This window comes from Heterocephalus glaber, unplaced genomic scaffold (genome assembly GCF_053883595.1).
Source record: "Heterocephalus glaber isolate CG9 unplaced genomic scaffold, H.glaber_assembly_v1.0 deba00001532, whole genome shotgun sequence".
In the NCBI taxonomy this organism is placed as follows: domain Eukaryota; kingdom Metazoa; phylum Chordata; class Mammalia; order Rodentia; family Bathyergidae; genus Heterocephalus; species Heterocephalus glaber.
This window is the reverse complement of record NW_028258330.1, coordinates 34,016,135-34,030,675: the sequence shown is the minus strand read 5'-3', so window position 1 is coordinate 34,030,675 and position 14,541 is coordinate 34,016,135. Positions and strand designations below refer to the sequence as shown.

Sequence of the window (14,541 nt, the reverse complement as noted above, 5' to 3'; positions counted from 1 at the left end):
TACAACATGTTTATTACCTTTTTGATTGCTATACAGCACTCCTACTTAATGAGAAGATACCCATGGGTCTTTCTTTTAGAAAATGGCTGCTGGGTGAAGTCTTCCAATGAGAGAAAAATGTGTGTGCAGTACATAAGAAGAGGAAACAAAATCACACCACAATTAAAACCAACCAGCAGAAAAATATGATTGTCTTCACACATATGTGTGCTCATATGTGGATTGTACTGTATCAAAATCACAGATTTAATGGCCAAAATGTATAATTGATGAATTTTATTAAAATATTCAAAAGTCATGTAAACCAATTCAACCTAGAAAAATGCAAAGATGAAATAAGTGCTTAGAATACCTATGATAATCAAGGCCAATATTATCAAGACTAAAAGAGTGACTATTACTTCAAACCAGAAAAATGTACTGAGAATCAAGTTATCCTGCAGGAATGTATAGGAGAGTCTTCCCTGAAATAGGAATGTATGGCCTATGAGAGGAAGGATGGGTCATTGTTAATCAGGGAAAGTAAAGAAGAATGAAGTACTCTAGGATCAGAGAACATAATGTATGATTGCTTCATAAAATAGCAAATTTGCATGGAAGGAGACTTAAGAGACAAGTATAATGGAGACCAGAGGATGAGGGCCAAATGATAAATAATGTTGAGAGTATAACTTTCTTTAATCTTATTTATGTCCCTCTCACATTTGGTAAATTAATGTTTGTTTCTGGCTCTGAGACTTGGCACATCATGTATCTTTTCAGGGAATTACATTGGGCCTATCACAGTGAGTGTGCTGGATAAATGAAAATGTTGGAAGTATAATAAATATCAGTATCAAAATGTCCACCATAATGCAAAATAGAAATCTTCTGACCCCTTATATGCCTGAATATAAGCAGAAAATTGACTAATGAAGTTAAATAGAATGCATTAATATCTACTATCAAAGAAAAGTACTAGATTTACAAGTAAAGCTGATTCTGGCAATGAAGGCCATAGATGTTTGTTAACATAATTCATTATGTGCTTAGGTGAATAAAGTGATATCAGAACTAAAAACATACAAAATTCTTTAGACAAAATTTAACAGAAACTACTCAGGGTATCAGCTAGGGCTGAGATGGCTTATAAATAAAGAAACAAAGGTCAAATCCCAAGCCCAATAAAGAATAGTCATTTCAAACACCATGCAACAGATGGTTACCTTAAAAGTCTACACAATGTATGTTAAATTCATGAACATGCAAGTGCTCTCCTCCAACTTCATTCACTCAATATTTTCCTGACCTTTTAAAGGGGTTGATAAAACGAGAAAAAGAAATTAGATTCATCACCGAGAATCAGAAATAATTACATTGTTGGTAGGTGGTATTAGAGACATGGAGAAGTAATAACAGCAATCATATAGAATGGAGCCTATCAGTAAATCAAATTTGCCAGTGAAAACAGAATATTGAAGAAAATGCCAAAGTAATTTGAACAAAATAACGAATACCTCATGCATAATAGATCTTTGGTGAGTAGTTAATGAATTAATAACTGGATGCAGGAATTCTGACAGGAGTCTACACTTTATAGGTAAGAGTTGGAGCTCTCTAGAAAACAACTCTTATTGGAGTGTGGCTTTAGATTCCAAAGAATAAGGTAAGGAAAAAAAGGAGCAGGAAAAGAACTGATGATGTAAAAGCTAAAGTTCCTCCAAAGTACAAATACTTCACCTTCATAGACTAAGGAAAAGCAGGACTTTCTCATTGTCGTTATTCTAGAGGTGGAGCTTTGTACCCACCTTCTAACTCCACCTGCCCTCCCCAAGACACAAACTCTGTCCAGCGGTTGTCACTAAAGCTTCCCCTTTATCAAGATCTTTGCACAGGAATCCCACATGCACAGATTTGCATGGAGACTGAGATGATGCAAGTACAGGTGAGGGGCAAGTGGGACATTATTATGATTTCTACAGTCTCAAGGTTGGAATTCTCAGAGCTCCTCATGAAATAAATTGATCCATTTTTTTCCCACTTGTCAAAGAATTCAGCTCCTTTGGGTCATAAAATAAATAACAAAGTGGATTTTTTCATAATTTTATGGGTCTTGAAGCAGTGGCAGGGGAACATACTTATATTTCCTTCAAGAAAAGTCTGTTTTCTTCTTTAGTCTGGTGAAAAATCATAGGTGTCCCCTAAGGAAAGGTTAATTTCTATAGAAATTATGTAGTTAGAACCATCTCCTTCTAATAATCTTTGGAGATTTTAGAAAGCATTTCAGATTCTAAAGTCATGGGAGATAACAAATACTTGATTTTCCATTTTCTTTAATATTTTTGTTTTTCAAAAATTATTTTTCTATTAACATAGGGAGATATTACTATACCTATGTGTGACATATAGTACAATATTTAGAAGTATTTTATATCATGCAAAGGTTAAATCTAAAAATATTAGCATTTGTACCAACTCATCAGTTATCATTTTTTATGGAAAGAACATAATATATTATAACAGATTGTGTTATAACTCATTCTGCTGTGTAGACTTTCAATGGAGGTTTTCATCTCCTGGAAATCTATTTGCATCTGTTTTATGGATTCCATTTGTTTCTTATGTTGGGATTCCATCATGTTTGTCAGCTCCTCTCTAGATTTATTAATCATGTCTTGCACTATGAGCACAATCTCTGCTGTTATCTGAGAAATTATTTCTGATTTCATTTTTTCCAGATCCTCTTTTGTTGCTAGTTCAGTGGGTCCAGGTGGTTGAGTATCAGTGTTCCATCACGTTTCCCTTTTGGGTTGCTGTAGGTGATCTAGAAGCCTGGCTTTGAGACTTATTTACATGTCTTCTCATTTGGACAGTGTGTTGGGGGGTTGATGGTGGTGCTGGTGCAGCTCACCTCCTCTGTGCTGAGAGCTGTGTCACACCTACCCAGAAGTCTCCTGTGTGCTGGGAGCTGTGCCACACTGACTCGGAAACCTCCTCCTTGCTGGGAACCAAGGCACTTCTCTTGGTTGCGAGCTGTGGCATACTCACCATTTCTTTATTTTAAAACATTTAATCCTTCCAACATTCTTTAAGCAGAAATCTTTCTTTTATTTCTGACCTATTTAAATTTGTTATTGTATGAAATTGAGCTAATTTTAATACCACTGATAAAAGTAAGTGAAGGCATTTTACATATATTCCATGGTGTTCTCCAGAGCTCTTATGCTGTAGGTGCCTAAGAGATTTTTAGATACATTTTTAAATCAAGCAGCCTTTATTATGAGTTGATACTTCATAGTGATGTCATAGTCCTATGTGCCTTATTTTTCTTTTTAAAAATGCAGTTAATGCTATTATCTTATTTGGGAAATTTATCAGAGCCTTTGTCCTCAGTGAGAGTCTTAAATGATTACTGCCATCATCATTATTAATATTAATTTAAAGTCCTTCCTAAATGATATTTTGCATAGATAAATCTCCCTATGTATAGTTGAGAGATGAGATGTAAAAATGGGACATTCAAGTAAGATTCTTGAGTCAAGCTTACTATAATATATATTTATTTTATAAATGTATCATCTATATGATCTTGAGGAAATAATTTTAACTCTTAACATGTGATTCCCTTCTACATTGGGGGTCATAAATATTCAGCATGAAGATCGGAGGATGAAATTAAATGACATGTACAATTGTTCTCAGATAGAGTTGTGAGGATTTAATACTCATATATTTCTGTTCTGAACATCATAATAAATCTGTTCTGCATGGCTATCAGTTTCAATATGCCACTTAACTGGGGCAGCCACTGAGGATTTAATTTTTATCAACATGAATAAAACAGGTGTGTTACTTCTTTTATATGCCATTCATCATTTTTAATGTATGAAGTTCCCTAAGTCTCCTTTCAGAGAATTCCTGCCAGGTGAATTGTTCCAAAAAGGGGAAAAGTCATTTGCAGATCAATGAAAGGAGGAGAAATTGTACATCATCATTAAGATCAAATAGAAGGCAAATGTGATTGTGTGTGCTCATCTATGCAAGGCATTGTACAAAATCAGCAGAGTTAATGCCCCAAATGTACAACTGATGGATTTGATTACAAATATTCAACCATTATATAAAATCAGGCATCCTAGAGCAATTAAAAGTCAAACTTATGACTAAAAATGTTTATAACCTCCATTATAGAAAAAGACTCAGTACTATGGAAGCCTGAAGATGTTAATTGATTAAAAATAGAAAACATGTCATTGAGAACAATTCTTTCTGTCAAAATGAGGAGACTTTCTTTGAAACAGATGAATTTGAGTTGAGAAAGGAAGGATGGATCTTCATTAATCAGGAGAAGTAAAGAAGGAACAGACATCCCAGGCTAAAAGAAGAGAATGTGCAATTGATTTTAGAGGCAGTGACCTGGTAGAGGAGGGGATTTGAAAGGTCAAAGCAATATATAGCATGGGCCAGGGTCAGGAGGGACACAGTGCGTGAGGCCCACAGTAGAGTTTTCTATAATCTACTGTATGTCCCTCTCAGATTCACCAATTTAAGTTGATTTGTGTTTCTGAGGTTGTGACAGCGTTATCTAATCATTTGTATTTTCAACAACTCACATAATCCCCATCACACTATAGGTGTCCAATAAATTCAAATGTCTGATGTGTAACAAAGATTGAGACTAAAATGTAAATGATAGCCTACAAAAAATAGGCCATTGAAGAGAAAACATAACAAAATTCATAACAGAAAAAAAGTCTTTGAGAAGCTTTTGCAATCATTAGTGTTCTTAGCATTTAGGGGAGAAACTCTTTGGCCATAAGGAAATCAAGGAAAAATTGTTAACCCAGTAAAAGAAATGGTTATTTGAAACCATAGCCAACAAGATATGCTAAGAACAAGTGGTACAATATCTGTGTTCAGAGTCAACAAAATTTGTCAAAACCAAGTGCTCAAGTGCTACAATAGCTGTATTGAACTCATGAATATGCCAAGACAATGTAGTCCAACTTCAGTCTTTCAATATTTATCTAAATATTGAAAGAGATTGGTAAGATGAGAAAGGAAATCTGGCTGAATATCAAACATCAGCAATAATTATATTATTGCATCATATTGAAGACATCAAAGAGAGCAAACAATAACAATGACAAGAATAATAGAGAACTATTCAGTGATCTCAAGAAATCAAATTTAACAGCAAAAATACATTATTAAAAAATGCAATTACATTAAGAATTAAAGGTAAATGTATTGTATACCTAAAAGGTACCAATAAAAGAATTTAAGGAAAAAAAGAATTAAATACACAATGCCTCATGCATAATAGATCTTCAGTGAGAACTTGAAAAGTAAATTATTTTTGAATGGGAATCTTCAATTTATGGCAACAGAGAGTTTAAAAGGTATTGAGAGGCTCTTCAGAAAATTTGATATTCAAGGAATAGTAATTTCCAGCTTATTAGAGTAAGGTTTTGAATTGCAGAAAGAAAAAATAGCAAAGAGTGCAAACAGAAAAGATGATTCAGTGGACAATAAAGTACTTCAAAATATAGGAACTTCACCTTCATAGAGTAAATAAATATTGGTCCATTTAGAATTATTATTCATGATAAAGTCCAGTACCCAATTTCTCTTTTCTTCTTACTTCACCCGCCTCCCTGGGAAGCACTGACTCTCTCCAGGGGCTACACTGCAGATATTCTGTCTCCATGATTTCTCCCTTGGAAGTCCACTGGGATTTCACAGAGGGTGGGATCACAGAATTGTAGGACAGGAACAATGGGGCATGTTTAAAGTTTCTAGCATCTCAACTGTTGAATTCTCAGAGTTCTCCATTAAATAAATTGTTCCATTTTCTTGCTGCTTTCCAAATAATCAGCTCCCCTGGGGTCCAGAGAAGAAAACAGTGTGAAAACTTCTAAGTCAATTTCACATCCATGAAGACAGCAATAAATGAAAATAGAATGATTTCATCCAGAAGGAGAGACTTTTGTTTTCTTTCATTGATTTAAAAGTCACAAGATATCCCCCAAGGAAAGTAATTTCTACAAGGTACCAATCTTTAAAATAATTGTCTGTGTAGAGGCTAACTTAAAGAATCTTTGAAAGTTTGGAGATCACTTGCTGTCCACAATGTTAGATTCATGAAAATCAATCATTTCAAAGTAGATAGTGAAGTAATTGTATTTTCATCCCTAGAATTGTAATACTTTTATAAATAGGGATATATAGTATATAGCTATGGTATGTATATACACCAGAAATATGATGAAAATGTTGTCTCTTGTTCTTTATTTTTAAATTTGAATTTATTTTGTCTTATTTCTTTTATTTTTTCAGGGGTGGAGGATAACTAAAGAGCACAAAGTTTTTTATGAGGTTATAGAAATGTTCTGATTGGCATGAGGGATGCACATGTCCATGAATATACTGAAACTATTGAATTGTGCACTTCCAGTGGATGAATTGCATAAGAAGAGAATTATAGGTCAATAAAACTGTTTAAGGAAAACTAAATTCAAAGACATCAGAAAATCTATTATCTTGTGGTTCAAGAAGCAGGAATGGTATTAAAAGTATTGCATCTCTCTTTTTAAAAGTTATATAGAGGAGGTGATTGGATTTCTCCTGAGAGTGAAATCACATGGAAACGAATAGAGGTGTGTGTGTGTGTGTGTGTGCGTGTGTGTGTGTGTGTGTGTGTGTGTTGCTAAGGATCCAACCCAGGGCCTCATGAATGTTACATAATTGCTCTGCCACTGAGCTATACCCCAAGCGGGGGAGAAATTTTTTGATTCTGGTTAAGAAAGCATCTTTACACTTCAGTACTGGCTACTTACAGTATATTAGCACCAGGAATTCATCAATCCAAGTCCATGTTCAGAGGCTGAAGGAACATGATTACCATAAGAAAAACACCAATTATAAAGTTTATTTTATGGGTTGGGAGTATAGCTCAGTGCTAAAGTTTGCCTAACATGCACAAGGCCCTGGGTTCCATCCCAAGCACTGAAATAAGTAATTAATTTCAAGATTGTTTCTTTCCTCATGTTGAATCTTATAGAACATCAATATTATTGAAAATAGGTGATCAGTAAAATAAAATGAAATTTTCCATAGACTCTAATGCTGTGTTAAATAAATTAAATTTTTCCATTAAGTTTATTGGCACATTTTAGGTATAAAATACAGTTACAGTCATCATCAGGGTCTTGTACCTTTACATGATGTATCTTGGTTCTTATTTTTTCCCCATTCCCCTGCCCTCCCTTCTGCTCCAAACTTCCCTATTTACAAAGACTTTGTTTCCATTTTTTCCTTTTCTCATATTTTTTCTTTCCCTTCTTTACTTTTCCCTATCCTTCCAACTTCTCCTACTCCTTTAGACCTTTTCTTCCTATTTCACATGATCAATTATACCATTAAACCTTATTTACACTTTTAGTTTTTCATATCACAGAAACTATTCAGTATTTTCACGTGTGTCCTATTTATTTCACTTAAGTGTGTGGCCTCAATGTGCATCCATTTAGCTATAAATGTCTCTAGTTTCTCATTCTTTATGGCTGAGTATTATTCCATTTTATAGAAAAACAACATCTTCTTTATCCAGTCTCCAGTTGATGGTCATTTGAGCTGTTTCTAAGTTATAGCTATTACAAACTGTGCTGCTATAAACATGGGTGTGCATATATCACTGTGGCATTATTCTTTTAATTCTTTTGGAAAGATAACCAGCAGAAGGACAGCTGGGTCAAATGGAACCTCTAATCCTAGCTTTTTGAGGTATCTCCATATTGATTTCCACAGTGGTTTCACCAGTCTACCCTCCCACCAAAAAGTAGAAGTGTTCCTTTCTCCCCACAGCCCCGCCAACATTTGTTATTGGTTAATTTTTTGATAGCAGCCATTCTTTCTGGGGTGAGGTGGAATCTCAGTGTAGTTTTATATACACAAATGCAGATTAGTCCATTCAAAAACTGATTTTTCCAGAAATGTTTGTTCTGCTCTCTGGATACAAATATGGTTCAGGGAAGGTATTTCTTTCCCCATAAGGAACTGACAATGAAAATTTTAGGAAAATAACAGAGATGATTATTAGACATAAAATTGAGTATGTGTTGTAGGTGTACATTATTGTCAGAATTGCATAGTATACATCAAGTGTTCAGTTCCATTCTCAGTACTGCAGTAATGGTAATGAGACAGGAGTTACATGGGAGAGAGAGAGAGAGAGAGAGAGAGAGAGAGAGAGAGAGAGAGATACAGAGACAAACAGAAAAATGAAAGCTGAGGGGGATATTAGAGAAAAGGAATGGAACAAGAGGGGAGAAAAAAAGCATGCAGGAGGAGAATTGTTATCTGCATGTACAAATCAACATTAAACCCAGTAATGTGGATAACTAATGTGCACTATTAATAATAGTAGTAAAGAAACCCACTCTGTCATTTCATTCTCTCTACAGAAACTCCACTCAAATCCTCCCCATTTACTAAGACACTGAAGGAGAATAGCTCAGAGTCATGTGAGTACCTTAGGCTAGAATCAGGGAATTCATCATTTTTCAGCTACTTCCTTAAACAAAGACACTAGGACAAACTAATGTGATAAAATTTTTCTTGAACATTGATTTTAATTTAGAAAAAGTGGTATGGCTTGACTAGAATTTCTATCTCCTGAAGGTCCGTGTGATTGAAGGCTTGGTCTGTAGGGTGGTGATATTGAGAAGTGTTGTGGAATTACTGAGTGATGGGCATTGTGCTTGGGTCATTGGGGCCATACCATCAGAGCAGATTGTGGGTCCTGGTGCTCTTCTCTCTCTTCTCTTTCTCCTCTCTCCCCTTACCTCCCTTCTCATCTCCTCCTCCTCCTTCTCCTCCTCCTCCTTCTTTTCTTCTCCCTTTCCCTCTCTCTCTCTGTCTTTCTCTCTCTCTTTCCTTGCTTATATACTCCTTTACCCACAGTAACCTCTGAAAAAACATGGCATCATCAAGCAATGAGCTATTAGCACTGTGGTACTGAAAGTCCAAAACCAATAACTCAAATATATAGTATATTGATCTATATTATAGATATATTTATATTATATATAATATATAGATATATTTATATATATCCTTAAAATAAATTTAATTATATATCTCAAAAACATAAATACATATTTAAATAGGGTTCCTCCTTCATGAATGAGATTAATAGGCTCATGAAAGAAGTTTCACATAGCATTTTTCTCCACTGCCCTTCTCCCTTCTGCCATATGAAGACACTGTATTCTTCCCTTCCACAGGACACAACCCTCATCAGATAAACCTGCCAATACCTTTATTTTGGAATTTGAAGCCTCAAGAACCAAGAGAAGTGAATTTCTGTTCCTATAAACTATTCAGTCTCATGCATTTTTTATAACAGCACAAAATGAATTAGAACATGGTCTGGAATTGTAGCTCAGTGGTAGAGCACTTGCCTAGCATGAATAAGATCCCAAGTTCAATTCTCAGTAATACACACACACACAAACACATACACACACACACGACTATGACATGTAATTATGTGTATATATGCATATGTGTACGTGGTGGATTAATTAATGGTCAACTTGAGAGAAAACACCCAGCTGAACTAGTGACCGTGGTTCTGGGTGTGGAAGATGCTCCTAAGGATTGTTGCCAATGGCATAAAAGGAGAACGGGAGGGGAAGATAGCATCCTGCTGATTTCACAGGAGAAGCTTAGTTGTGACTCATTTTCTTGATACAAACTTGGCTGTTCCTGGTGTCAGAGGAGCTCGGGTCCTGTCACCAAGACAGTTGTTGTTCTCTTCAGAAGAGGTCTAGCCTTCACCATTGTTTTGAGTGTTGCTTCCTGGCTCCCGTGCAGATCCCTGAACCTGATGGCACAAATCCTTCACCATGTGGGCAAAGACTTTCTAGCTCCTACAATTGGCCTTTGGAACTCTGCACTGTAGATCTTTTATACAGACTTGCATAAGATGTTGTGGCCTCTAAGCCTTCTGCTGGACTCATGCAGGTGATTGCTTTGGGATCCAAGCCCTCAGCTGTATATTTCTGATCTCATGGACAGAGCTCTTGTACTCCTCTCCATTTGACTTTAATCTATGTATCTATCATCTATCTATCTATCTATCTATCTGTCATCTAACTAATACAACTATCCATTTAGTGTATCTATTCCCTTGAAAATGTTGACTACAACAGTGTATTTACATATTAACATGAAATCTCAAATTTTCTCTTAGCTTGGTGATAAAAATCATTGGAATAGACATGCATTTAACTTTCAAGGCATAGAATTTGTAATAGCCAGAGAGCGTATTGCTATGTTGCTTTAACATCTCTAAAATGTTACTGATTTAACAAAACAAGATTATTTCTTTCCTTGTAGATTATGTACCAACTTGGGAAACTGAAAAAGAAAGTCTCCATGTATAAGATCATATAGCTAGCCAATTTTGATCTTATAATATATCCATATAAACATATACCTCCACCATGGCATATAAATGGAAGAAATATGTTTTTATTGATGAATATTAGTTATACAGATTAATGGATTTTATTTTTTCATAGTTATATCTACATGTAACATATTTTGATCATTTCACCCTTATCACTTCCCTTGCTCTTCTGTCCCCTAACATTGTTCCTTTCCTATCCTCTTATAGCTCCATCTACTTCCCTGTCATCAGTGTCTTTTGTTTCTTCTTATTTGTTTGTTACATATGAAAGAAAACCTGACATTTGACATTTTGAGTCTGGTTCATTGTGCTTAACATGATAATCTCCAGTTCCATCCATTTTCTTTCAAATAACATGATTCTATCATTCTTTATGGCTGGATAATATTCCACTGTGTATATACTCCCTTTATTCATTCATCTATCAATGGGTAACTAGGCTTAGTTATTGCAAACAGAACCTCATAGCCTATGGATATGCAGAAAGGTCCATAGTATGCTGATTTTAATTCTTTTGGAGATATACTGAGAAGTGGTACAGCTAGATTAACTAGTATCTATCTTTTTCATTTTGTTTTCTCCAGGAACCTCCATATTGTTTCCCATTGCGGCTGCACACATTTACATTCCCACCAACTATGTGGAAGAATTCCCTTCTCCTCATATCCTCATGAGCATTTGTTTCTTGTATTTTTAGTGATAAGCATTCTTACTGAAGTGAGATGGAATCTCACTGTAGCTTTGATTTGCATTTTCCTGATAACCAAAAAAATTGAACATTTGTAATATACTTATTGGACTTTTGCAATTCTTCTCCTGACAAATGTCTGTTAGTTCATTTTCCCATGTATTGATTCAGCTATGTTTTTTTTAGTTCTTTATATGTTCTTGATATTTGATTCCTATTAAAAGGTAGTGGGTGGAGATTTTCTGCCATTCTGTAATCTATCTCTTAGCTCTGTTCTTTCCTTTGCTATGAAGAAGCTTTTCAATCTGGGGAAGAATGGACATTAAAAACAATGTAGCAATTCTTCAATATTTTGGCTTAAAAGTGACACATCAATTTCACTTGTATTTTATTGGACAGTCCAAAATATTTCTCATGTAGAACTTCAAAGTAGAGAGAAAATGTAATGTGTGTGGGTGTTCAATAGGACAGGATAACCACAAATATCATCATCACCAGTAAAATGCACCATGTAGTCATGTAGTCTATTGGGAGAGAATATGAACTCAGGTTATAGTTTTGAATTTGAGCTCTGCTTTTGCCACTTAGTCCCTTGCCACTTAGTTCAAGAAAGGTTTTATTATTTTGCTTTGTGTTTTGTGTATGTGTGTGTACATGTTTTCTATTCCAACCACAGTTTCCTCAGCTCTAAAAGAATGATGGTAATGCCTGACACTGGGAAGTCTAATATAATATAAAGAATATAATTAGCACCAAACTAATACACAATAAGCACAAAAATGACTGCTATATTTTAACACATACTTTACTCATGCATTACCCAGTTTTAGAAAATATTGTTGATAATTGACAGAAACAACACAAAATCATATGGAAGCACATAGAAATAAGTGAATACAATCCATAATTTACAAACATGATGGCAGGACCACATCTCAGCTATAGAGCACTTATCTAGAATCTGAGAGGCCCCCAGTACCTGTATTGCAAGTAAAAGGAAGAAAGGGAGGAACTGAGGAATGGAAGGAGGGAAAAGAACAAAGAAAGAAAAGGAGAGGGGGGAAAGAAAGGAGAAGGAAAGAAGGAGAGAAGGAAGTAAATCTAAGAACCTTATGGCAACATTGGAGGTAATGAAGCAATAGTAAATGCTTCAAGTTCAAGTTTAAAATTCACTAGTGTGAAAGTTAAAAAGACGATGAAAGGTGCCAATTTTGGATAGTGCTAGGGGAGAGATGCCATCAGAAACATTACTAGGAGATGAGTTTCTGAACAGTGTTTAAAATCTGGAAGAGAAAAGTCATAGATCCTCCACATTAAGTGAAAAAACAAGATGATTTAAGAGATTCAGAGATAAGAATTTCATAATACACCTTAGTTTATTCTTTCTTTATTTTTTATTTTCTGGCTTTCATAAACATAGGATTTCTTAGTCTTAGGCCAATGGACACATCACAAACAAGAGGCTGCTCTCCTGAGGAGTCTGTCCAGGGCCTCCTTCACATCCTTGTTCCTCAGGCTGTAGAAGAAGGTGTTCAGCATGGGGGTCACCAAGGTGTACATCACAGAGGCCACTGAGACTTGCTGGGAGGAGCAGGTGATTGTAGAAGTGAAGTTGACACCAACACCAGGATGATAAAATAAAGACAAGACTAACAGGTGAGACCCTACAGTTACAAAATGCCTTTTGCTTTCCCCTGGATGAAGACATCTTCCTTAAGGACCACACAATTTGTGAGTCAGAGAAAAGGATCCTAATGAGGGGGAAAACACCCAGAACACCAGTCATAATGCAGATCAATGGGCTATTCAGGAAAGTGCTGGAGCAGGCCAAATTGAGAACATGCATCAACTCACAGAAGAAATGAGGAATTTCAAGATCTTTACAGAAAGTTAGATGCATCATCAGGGAAATATGGCAGAGAGATAGCGTGACGCCAATGAACCAGGTAATAAAAACCAGCTCTCCACAAAGGCTGGGATTCATGAGAACCATGTATGCAGTGGGTGACAGCCACAAAGCAGTCATAGGACACCACTGTAAGGAGTAGAGTTACGAAGATAGGAAAAATCATAGAACAATAAACCTGATTGAAGCAGTCCATGTAGAAGATGGCTTTGTCCCCTGTATAGATGTTCACCAGCATCTTGGGAACTAGTGGAGCTACAACAGATGTCAACAAAGGACAGATTGGAGAGGAATAAGTTCATGGGAGTGTGGAGGTGGGAGTCAGAGCTGACATCCAGGATGATGAGCAGATTCCTAAGCACTGTTACCAGGTACATGGACACGAGAAGTGCAAAGAGGATGAGCTCCAGCTCTGGACCCCCTGCAAGTCCTAGGAGGATGAACTCCAAAATTCTTGTTTGGTTTCCTGCATCCATGTAAGAGATGTGTCTATAAAAGAAGAGATCATACAATCAACTCATGGTAAATAAATGTCCTCCATATAACAGAAGTCCCCACACTTGTCACTCAAGTTGTTTATGAAGTCAGTTACTTTGCCCAATTGGTAGATCCCCTTTTACATGTAAACTAAATTCTTAAGAAACAGAGTCTCTTCATCCCAACAGCTCAGGTTGTATACTAATTCTGTAACAGCCAAAACAAAATGAAGTCCTTGAAAATGGACTTGCTGTTCCCAACTGCCTATCTGAAGCATCCATTTTTAAAAACTGTGGCTGACTGTCATAGACATTCAGTGATGGGACAAATCAACATCATCTTCTTTGTTATAGGATACATTGAAGTGGAAAAAAGTATCATTTCTGTGGAATTCCTGTCAAAGATGAAGGACCTCACTGTAAAGGGAAGAGGAATGTGCAAAGAAAATGTGGTATTTTTATGTGGTGGAGTACTACACTGCCATAAAGAAGGATGAACTTGAGGTACATGGTAGGTAAATGGATGCACCTGGAGACCATAATATTAAATGAATTAAGTGTGACACACAAGTTTGAATAGCACATGGTCTCTCTTATATGAGAAACCCAAAATATAAAAAAGTCCAAAATAAAAGTTGGATAATAGAAATTAGGGAGTTTTTTTGGGGGGGGCAGAGATCAAACTTGGGACCTTGCGCTTGCAAGGCAGGCACCAGAACCACAGAGCTAACTCCCCTGCCCAGGAGATTTTTTTTAATGGGAAGTGGAACAAGAGATGGAGGGAGATGTAAAAGAAAGAAGGGAAAAGGGATGAAAAAGGGAATTGAAGAAAACAGTGAAAATGGAGCTTTTGCAATCCTCTATTACATTTGCAAGGAAAGTAATATTTGGAGGGAGCAGGGATTGATGGGAGAGGAAGGGGACAAAAACAAATCAAGCTGTTATGTGCATGTATAAACTCCCCATGATAAATGTAATGATTATGTACTGCAAGCATGTACCCATAATAATAACG

At 35.9% G+C, this 14,541-nt stretch overlaps 1 pseudogene; it reads right to left on the bottom strand.

Moving 5' to 3' along the window:
- Nucleotides 1-12,171: 12,171 nt before the first annotated feature.
- On the bottom strand, nt 12,172-13,529 carry LOC147824760 (olfactory receptor 7D2-like; annotated as a pseudogene).
- Between the last annotated feature and the right edge of the window lie 1,012 nt (nt 13,530-14,541).